Genomic DNA, 10,211 nt, shown 5'->3' with positions numbered 1-10,211 from the left:
CCCGCTTTCTGGCGGCTGCGGGTGCAGCAGACCGGTCCCTCGGCTGTGCGTGCGGTTAGCCGGCTCTCCCGGGGAGCCGGGAACACGCACGGAGGTGCGTGTTTCCCGGGGCCGCTGCCTTCGTGCGGCGCGCGGTGCCTGCAGCAGGGCTCCGCTCCTGGGGGAGGACCGGGGCSCCGGAGCTGAGCTGCTCTGTGCCCCCGACTTCGCGGGGTCGGACCGCGTMCCCACGGAGGCGGCGAGCCGGCAGAGGCTCTTCGCTGGCACGGGGGAGTTYGCGGGTCCAGCTAGGCAGCATCCCTGCTGCTGGCAGTGGCTAGCGTCAGGTATTTCCCCAGAAGGTGCAAACAGACTTGTGTGCCTGACCCAAGTAGTTTAACCTTCCTGTTTCCTTTTGTGGAAATTGGCTTTTCCTGCCTAGAAACCCTGGGTCACTTGAGAGCTATTTTATTGCTAGCAGTCCCAGTCCTGGGCCCTTACTGTTCTCGGTAGACATGTGGGCAAAGCAGCCTGCATCCCAGAGAGACTGTAACTATTGCATGTTCTTTCCTCTTCCAAGATGTGGTGACCAAACCAGAAGAGTGGATTTGGGTATCACTGTCCAGATRTTCAAAAGCTTTTTAGCACTGGAGGAGAGTGGGAGCTGCTGGGAGCTGAGTAATACTGAAAATCCCTGGGACAGAGGGAGTAAGAGATGAAAGTCACAGGTCCCTCGGGCATGTGCCGGACCTYTTGTCTGCCCTGCCTCCACATCCTATGTTGCTGGTACTTCTGTTTTGTGCAYGGACTAACCAGCAACATGCTGGTTAGCAGCCTCAGCTTATGCAATTGTTGGGATAGTGTTTTGACAGTTGTGCTGAGTTTGTTAGGATTTAATGTATTATGCAAGCAAGTAAGTTCCTTTAAAACAAGACTGATGCATGCCCTCTTTTGCAGCTGCAAGACATGACTCCAGTTAAGTGGGATTAGGAGTYGTGTGTTGGAAGAAAAGTATTGCTGCCTTTCAAATGACAAAAGAAACACAAACTTTGTGCCCACAAAGGCACACATGTGTACACATAAACCTGCTACTMTAAAAATTCATCTTTTTAGAAAAAACAATTTCCCCATGAAAATTTGGCTGAGCTTTTCATACTGACTTCCGTTCTCATCAGTGAAACTTTGCTYGGAAACTGGATTTCCCCTCTCCTTCCCTAACAACCTTTTGAAGGGTTGATAAAGATATTATCCACAGCATCAGCTTCCTTTGATTGCTCTTTTGGGCTGTGTGTCTAGATGGAAACCTAGCAACACAATAACTATTGATGGGAGACATTTCAATAGCTACACTCCTCTTATCATATCAGATGCATCTTTAGAGGTTCAAAWCATGAAGCCAGACTCTCTAGCACCTTTGGAAGCTTATAGTTTAATGGACTCTGAGCCTAGAATAAAACAGAAATGGAGTAGTGAAAAAGAAAACAAATACAGAATAGAAATGTTTAATATGATAAAAGATTCATCCCTCTTCCTTTCTGCTCCTCCTGGAAATACCTGCTATATTCCCATGGGGAGAATATTCCACTAGGGAGGGAGAATTCATATCTAATAGAAAATTTATTCAAGGGGAAACTAGCCATCAGCATTTGCAACGGTTTCGCTTAGATGCACACTGGGAAAAAGCTAAGGGACAAGTGGCCCAGAGCAATATGTAGTGGTACAAAATGTGAGAACCTGAGTGGCATTTGAAAATAGCTTCAGCATCGTTCCAATCATCCGCTGTGATGAAGATTAGCATTCCGTTTCTGCAATGTACAGGGCCAAACTAATCCTCAGGTGTAACAAAAACTGAAGTCACTGGCACTAGCCACTAGCTAGATTTACCTTACTGTATGTTTTCTAGTATTCCTAGATATATTGACACTCACCTTGTTCTGCATGCTCTTTACTGTAGTGGAGTAATGTGCTGTCTCGGGGAGAAAAGGTGACAGTATCTGACTTGCTCTATTTAGTTTGGAGGCATAGAAATGAGGGATTTCACATTGATAAAGTCTCGGAGTTTTGAGGTGTTTGGGGAAACTGTCTTTACCAGGTGCTACAAATTCTCATAATATTTAGCGTTTYTATGGCCATTCCTTCTAAGATCTTGTGCCTTTTGAGCTTTAATGAATTAACCATCACAAATGCCCTCGTTAGTCCACAAGGAAGAAGTGGCAAGTTACAGGAGAACTTCTAACACTTCTGAATCTATCATATGTGAACTGTCAAAGAGAAAGGAGATGTTTGCAACATGCTGAATTGTGTAGGAGTGTATAGGGATAGCTGTATGCCTGTATATAGCTGTATGTGACTGTGTAGTGTGAGCATGATAGGATGTGTGCATTTTTCATATAGTGCTGGGGAAGGATATGAATATGGTGTTAACATTTTGCATTCAAAAAAACTGCAGCACATYTGAAATCCTCTTCTGATGTCAGTGCTCTGAGATAAGTGCTGCTTATACAAAGACTTGCCTGTTGGGTACAAGTACTTAATAAGTAAGCTTAACTGAAACCGGAGAGAGATCGGAGTTCATACCCTGGTGGCGTATGGAAAATCTGGATTAGCTGTGTTTTCTGTTTCTGAAGTTTGAGCAGGTTCTGCCATGAGTCCCTGGGTCTCTGGGTGATGTTGCTGTGGTCTGTGCCTGCCAACATGCAGTAAATCCTGGCAAGGTGCTCTCTAACACAGAGCACTTAGCATACAGTTGGTTTAATCCTTTAATCTTATCAAGCACTGACATAAATGAGAACTGAACATATTAATTCACTCTAAAAAATCAAGCCCCATTTCTCCACGTAGTACATCAGATTTCTTCTTTCACTTACCTGATAGGCTTACTTTCTTATCCGCTGTTTGTTTAAAAGTATCTGACTGTAGATTTAGGATAAGTGGTAAAAGGTACTCGGTAATGGGCTTTTCTGCARTATGAGTTTATCTGCTGTATGTTTAGGTAGCCCAAGGGATTTCAGGACTGAAGCYAGCAAGTGGCCTGGGAGGCTCCGTTACTGGAAGCTGCTAGCTTGGGAAGGGGCTGCTTGCTACCTCCTTGGTGCTGAGCGGTCCGTTTACTTTTTGTTCCTTTTGTGCYGGTCAGGAGGAGCGGGATGCGTGCGCTGCTTTCCTCCTGCTCCCGCCCGCCCTTCGCCTTGTCTGGGAGGCAGCCTGGTTCCGCCGTTCGGCTCTGCRGGCGCGTGGCCGGGGCAGGGGAATGTGTTTCCAGAGCTTGTGGTAAAGCTCAACAATGAAATACTAGTTTCTAGTGCTCCCTTATGTCTCCCCTGTGATACCGCAGAACAGGCTATCTCTTTAAATGATTGATTTCACATGGATTTACTCAACTTCATTCATCTTGATGCAGCTTTACCAGGGTGAATTTTCTCTGAAGTCTGGCCTTACTGATGCCTTTTCTAAGGGCTTGATCCTGACTCCCTTTCTCCAGCAGAGGGGCACCTTATTTCATGAATAATTGTGTTGCATTGAGTGATGCTGATCCAGTGATTCACTGTTTTGAGTAAGGTGCTGTGATGCTTGTGACTCAGACTAATGCAAGTCAATAGACAGGACAGATTAGGTGCAGTCTGAGACTGGCCCTTAATGAATAATTCAGGCATATGGAGGAAACTGTGTAAAAGTTAAGGGCTTAATCCAGGTCCAGGTGAAAGCTGCAAGAGACTTACCATTGAATGCAGACCAGAATATATTTCAGCGGGGGCTTAACTCAGAGCTCCTAAGCTGTCACGCTGGCAGTGTGCTTCAGGCATGAGCTGCAGCACCTGTCAGAATTAGCACCCAGTATAAAATTATTTATGACCCTGTTGCCTGTTGTGCTGTCACTAGCGGCACTGGGAGGGAAATTTTCTGAGGTCTCAGCACTGCTACTGAGTCATTTTTTWATAGTATTAAAAACCACAAAATATAAATAACTGGAGTGCTACACCATTAATGGGAGAAAAATACTGATACAAAAAAGTTTGTCAAAACAAGCTATGAGGGTATATTTTGGTTAGAATCTCCATGGCTTTCTTCAGAAATAAATAAATAGAAATGATAAACCAATGATGGTCTGATGAATGCTAATCCATGGCAGCATCCCTTCAGAGCGCTGATAAGACAAGTAGAGGGGAAAAAGTTTAGTTCATGTTCCAGGYATTTAGGCTAAGGGTATCAGTGACCCGAAAGAAGTTATGAGCAGTACTGTTTGTTTTGATAGTAGTAGTATCACTACCTTGTTCTCATCCTTTAGAGGATCAGAGCATCTCCTCTTTCCTTCTCCAAGTCTGAATGCACGAAACTTCCAATAACCCTGTGCCCTTGTTCTCAGCCTGCAGACCCTGGCAGCGCGGCAGGCTTTTCTGGTCCGTGGGGAGGCAAGCGTGCCCATTGGCCTCAGGTATAGGTCATCTCCTGCGCTGAAATTAGGGCTTCACAGATGGCTGCAGCCTTGAACACCTGACCCTTTTCTTCCGGTTTTGAGTTCTCTCTGCTTGCTGGGAGAAAAGGTTTGGGGAACAAGGCTGGGATACTTTCCCTGCCATCTGCCTTAAGGCAGCAGGCTTGCAAGTTGGCACAGGAGATTCCTGATCTCTGCCAAGCCTTGTTAATAGAGAACTGCTCCTCCTGAATAGAAGGCATTTCACCTCACATAAATATTGGTGAAGGGGAAGAGGCCAGGGTGTTTGCAGGGAGTGAAAGACACATGCTGGCAGCTGTCTGGTTTTAAAGTGCTGCTAGCCTTGAATATCTCCTTCTTTGTGGAGGAGAGTCAGAGGTGAGAATCACTTATTTTTGCTGCCTGGACTTCAGGATGTGGACGTTACTGGTTCTGGGGCCTGGTCCTGAGACTATAATCTCGCTCACTCCGTGTGAATGCAGCCATCAGTGAAATCACTTCGGATTTGTTATTGGGATGCATAAGCCCAGGATCTATCTGCTAAGATCACTACACAGAAGAGCTTGTATGGGTTTCAGATCAAGCTGTCAGATGCTGCCACCCATTTTCTTCCTTTGATTTAAATGCAGAGCAGGGTTCCAGGAAATCTCTAGCTTTACTCTGAGCTCCCTTGACTGACTGATCTTAGGCTAGTAAGTCATTGGGTCTATATTTCTTTATGTATAAGTGGGGATGTATATTTAATGAATAGTAATAATGCTTTGCATTACTTTGACACTTTCAGTTCCAGGATCATTTGGCCTGATACATTTTCTTTCACAATCTAACTGCAAGAATATATCCTAGGAGCCTTGTTTGCCCCCTCTCGCTTATATTAAGAGATCTGTGTGTTTGCAGACCAACAGCAAAGAAGGAAATGCATGTGTAGGCATAACAGGCCTTCTCTGGGTGTCAACTCCTTTATTTTTAATGATGCTGAGCGTGGGAGAAGCTGGAGCATTTAGTAGTTAAAGCAGGAGATTGGGAAGACTTTGGTCCTATTGTGGCTCTGTCACAAATCTTGACTTAGAGCAGATCTGGAAAATCACTGTGGCAAAAAATGACTGTTTTGGATGCTTCAGTCTTCGAACACCCAGTTTGTGTTAGTTTGCTGGAGTTGTAGGTACTTCTCCCCATATGGCAACTAGAACTAGGGGCTGCTTAGCAATATTAGCTTTAACTTTTCTTGGTCTGTATTTAGCTTCTGTGCAAGTCAGGAAAAGTTATGACTGAGTTCTAGGAGAACTGAAGCTACTGTGGAGCCTTGTTTAATTCACTTGTAAACTTGCATATTATTTGGCCGATTTCTGGAGAGGAAGAAAGGAATTGAGTCTGATAGGTGTTTGCAAAGGGCTTACGTAGACTCTGATAGAAGACAATGTGATGCACAAATGCAAAGCACTCTTTGCTCCTAGGGGGACGTGCTGTGTGTTGTCTTGGTTTTGTCTGTTTTACACACAGGGACTGGGAATTAATTGCTTTTGAGTGCTGAGACTTTAGTCTGTGGGGCTAGTTTAAAAAAATACATACCCTAATTCTCTTTCTTGCATGGGGTACTGCTGAACATGCAGCACGTTTGAGTCCCTGAATTAAATAATTTCCTTTTGTTCCTCTTTTTAACGAGGCAAATGAATTCCTGAGGAAGCTGGGGCTGCAAACTCAAATGTGAACTAGAGCCCCAAGGGGTAGTCTAAAGGTGTCTGCGAGAAGCCCAAAGCAACCCTCCCTCCTGCTTGTAAATCAAAACCTGGCCAAACAGTGCCTTGAAGCTTCCTCTGCCCTTTCCTCCTCCTTCCCAGCACACCCTCCCACTTGCTCCGCAACTAACAACTCTGCGCCAAGTTTAATCTTCAAGCCGATTTTTATGGCTGAGTTGATATGGAAAGGCAGACAGGCCCACGAGAGCATGAAAGTGACTCTATAAAACAGCAGGCTCCATTTAAACCGAGGCCTCTGAGTCTGGACAATACAGACAAAAGCCTGTTTTGAAAGCTAAAGCTATTTTGCTGGAAAGCCTGGGCTAGTGCTCCAACCATGCAGAAAGCTGCTCTCCCCAGTACTCCTTGCTGACAGTTGCAGTGTCCAAACTCTCAAGCATCGGGCCATGGCAAGCTGTGGCTCTTCAGGACCTGTTGAGCATTTGTCAGTGCTTGGGCTCTATGGAGAGTCAAATCTGTATAGACACACTTTTAAATGCAGTGCCTCAGAACCTGATGTGTATGCTTTAAGCCATTGTTTCCACATCTAAATATTTTTTTTCCCAAGAGCATCTCTTTTCCTCCTTCCCATCCTGACTCCTAAATTTTAGCCCTGCCAGTTCGTGTGAGGCTCTGAGACTGGCAGCAACTGGASAACTAAGCTGTGGTCTTTGGTGCTCTTGGTCTCTTTCTCTTTTCTGTCACTGATATCATTATACTTGTGTGTGGGGCATGGTAGAAACACTGCAACATCATAGGGAGCTGTAAAACACCGGCCTAGGAGAATGGAGACAAGATTCATCAGCAGGTAAATGTTTTCCCTATAGAACTGCTTAAACTGTAGATAAGGAGCTTCATTCCTGTAGATCTGCTGCATGGAACCAATTCCCTGGTGAAAGCTGCCATGCACTAACTTGGCAATTCATAGCAAGGATTTCTGTGCAAGTGATACAGTAAAGTGTTTGACCTTATTTAGATCCTAATATCAGAGAGATACATTCACAGTCTTAACTTACTCTATCGCTACTACTTACAGCGTATTTCCTTTACAGACCCCTTGCTATTTCTGATATTTCTCCTGTAGCATATAGTGACATGTTGTCCAGGAGAACATTGYTTTTGGATCTAGATCTTAGCACACATGAGGCCAAATTCATTCTTGTGTATGTGCCACCTGCCTATGTACYGTCTACTCAGTTACATTGCAAATCCAGGTACTATTCCATTGCAGTTGCATTCCTCGATCCCATTTGGGGGTTGGCCCCAGTGAGTTTGCTCTCTTAGGAAACCAGTTGGACTGGTTTAGCAGAGAGCCATACACAGTTCAACTTCAGCATAGGGCAGTGGAGTCAATTCCCTCTGAAAATCAGATTGCAAATGTCTGAGTGAAGATAGCCTGTGGTTGTTTGTGGAGGAGGATCCCAGGACGCTCTGGGATAGCGTAAGGGCAAGACATATTGTGAAAGATGGAGTCTCTTAGACTCCAGAAGATGAGARCCGTTTGGAAAGAGGTGATAAGTTTTACTCCAGGATAGCTAGAAAAATCAGTAGCAAAGTTAGGAATCTTTATTTTCATTTCTGTCTTAACTGTGGGACTCTGTCCTTCGGTTAGCATAAATAGCATCTCAGCAAGTGAATGCGTGACTTAGAAGTGTGGGATGCAGTGAAGAACTGGGAAATGTCTCCTGAGATGCACTGGTCCTGTGCCATGTGGCTGGGTCTCTGGTATCCCTTGAGTTGGATGATTGCCCTTTCGCAAGCTTTTGGGCTCATGCAGCTCACATAGCTGGGATCCTCTGAAGCTCTGGTAGAGGAGGAATAGAGATAAAGGTAGTATCTGCTTTCTATTGAACTGCTCCTAGCACATACTCTTGTGGGTCTATGCTGGGAGGGAGGAGAACAGGAGAGAGAAAGGGCACTGCTGCTTTCCCAGCCAGACCTGATGGCCTAAATCTGTATCCCATGGACACAGCTTCACTGGCTGCTTTTGGCAGCTGCTGTCAGCAGCATCTCCACCCTTACTCAGGGATGAGCTCTTAGCTGTGGCTGCTGTCTGCATTAGGAAGCTTCCTGGACTCTCCCTGAGTTTAATGGGTCATTAAATCCTGTTTGCTTATTCTGAGAGCCTGCCCCCTCCTCTGCTAACAGGTCTGCAGGGCTGTGCTCATTGGGCTGTGGTAACATTTAATGTGAGTTTCTGCATGGTTGGTGCAGCTGGCAGCAAGTTTTAAGTCCTCGTACTGGCAGGGGATCTGTTGCTGTACTGTTTAGGCCCAGAGGCATCTTTTCTTCTCATCCTCCCCTTCCCCTCGGGAAGCTGTCCCTCTGTTTGGAAAAGCCTTGTGTTCACCCAAGTCCTGCTTGGGAGCTGTCAGCTGTGGCAGTAGAGGCTCTCTAGTCCCTGGGTTTTACACATCTGCTTTCAGATTTCTCACTGATCCTACAAAGATGAAAAATCAGTGTTAAYTAATTAGTCTAATTCTAGAAGCACCACACTTCCATGGGAGGAGAGCAGCTAGCTGAAAACACTTTAGGGAGAGAGAAATGAGAGGGGTAAGAAAGCCTTACACCTGCTGAGATCCAACTTGATAGGCTGCGGAGAGCCAGCTACAAACTRCCTTGAGTCCCCCGATCCGGTAGTAACTCTTCCATTGCTGACAATAGAACATATGATTTGCTGCAGTGTGCCCATCCAAAGGTAATGACTGTTGGGATAAATTCTTCCCCAAATTCAGGCCCTCGTGTTGACMGAAATAAGAGGCTGTGTCTGCACCCCAGCACAGCTTATGTGCATGGAGCTGGAATGTACCTGAGTAACCTTGAGTACAACTTTTGCTCCCCCACTTGCAAGGCAACTACAGCCTCACCCATCCTTCTGTTGCTGATATGTGGTAAGCTCTGCTGAAGAACTGTGTGCCACTGAAGTGCCGTGGGAGCTGTCTGCACCACAGATGGCAGTCCTTACAGCCTTCCTGTTGTGAATCTGGAGTATCTGATGTCAGTAAACTGTAGCAGCAAAAAGGCAAGACCATCAGATCCATCAGAGTGGCAGCTAGGTTGTGTGTGGAGTGAGGCACTTGGGCCTGTATGACTCAGGCACACGTGCAGATCGGACTTTCTGCCTACACCTCCTTTTCCTGAAGAGCCAGTGRATGGTGAGCAGGGCTGGATGAATACAGACACTTCAGATGGAGAAGGTACTGCTTCTTGCAYCATTTGCTTTTAACCTTACGTGTGTTTTTGGTGTCGGAGTGGCAAGAGGTGAGAAGAAAGCTACCTACACTGTGGTTGTCAAGAACAACTGGCAGTGTAGGCTGGCGTTCCTGAGTTACCCTTCCTGTTGCTACCCACAGAACCACCCCCAGCAAAGTCCCCTCAGCGCAAGCTGCAGCTTAGGCTCCTGGTAAAAGTGGTTCACGTGGAGGGTGAGAAAGAGATTGCCTTCCCTCTTCTCTGGAAAGAACCAGCAGCTTATGGGAAGACTCTGGACGGGCATTCAGGCGAGGAAGTTCTGATCAGTCCCAGAAATGCAGTGCGCACACAAGCGTGCTATTGCTGGGGGCTTGCAGATGGAGGAGAGTGCACAGCCAGCCCTTGTGTTCATACTTCCTCCTCCTCCAAGGAGCAGGTGCTGGGGAGCAAGGTCAGAGCGGGGAATCATGCAGCTGAGCACAGAGTGCCCACGGTGATGTAAACTGGGGAGGCTGAGCATGGGGTGGAATAATAAACGACTGGCAGGGGCTGGCAACAGCGCAGAGCTTTCTGTTTCAGGGTGACAGCAGTGTGGGAAGCTTAATGTTATCTATAAAGGGAGAGCACAGGCCTTGGGGGTGGCATATGATTCCAGGGAATCAGATGAGTGCTTTCTGTGGTGCRAGATTTCTTCCTGGGGTGTGTGACACTCCTTGGGATAAGCATGCAAGGCGCTGGTTTGTGGCAGCCATCTCTTTAACAGYGTGCAAAGGCTTTGCTGTGAACGAGGTGCTCAGAGACTGTGGAGCGTGGAAATCCACACACCATTAACAAACTTGTTACCTTGGGCCTCTGGTAGGTGSGATCTGGGG

General features: G+C 46.3%; 1 protein-coding gene across 2 annotated transcripts in view; it reads left to right on the top strand.

Moving 5' to 3' along the window:
- Positions 1-10,211, top strand: part of DISP3 (dispatched RND transporter family member 3) — a 104,494-nt gene that overhangs the window by 68,559 nt on the left and 25,724 nt on the right. The gene's annotated exons all lie outside the window — the stretch shown is intronic.

The sequence above is a fragment of the Rhea americana genome, unplaced genomic scaffold, assembly GCF_003343005.1.
Source record: "Rhea americana isolate MKP2758 unplaced genomic scaffold, rheAme1 scaffold_293, whole genome shotgun sequence".
NCBI classification, from domain to species: Eukaryota; Metazoa; Chordata; class Aves; order Rheiformes; family Rheidae; genus Rhea; species Rhea americana.
Note: the sequence above shows the minus strand (reverse complement) of the source record. Positions and strands in the feature narration are given on the sequence as shown.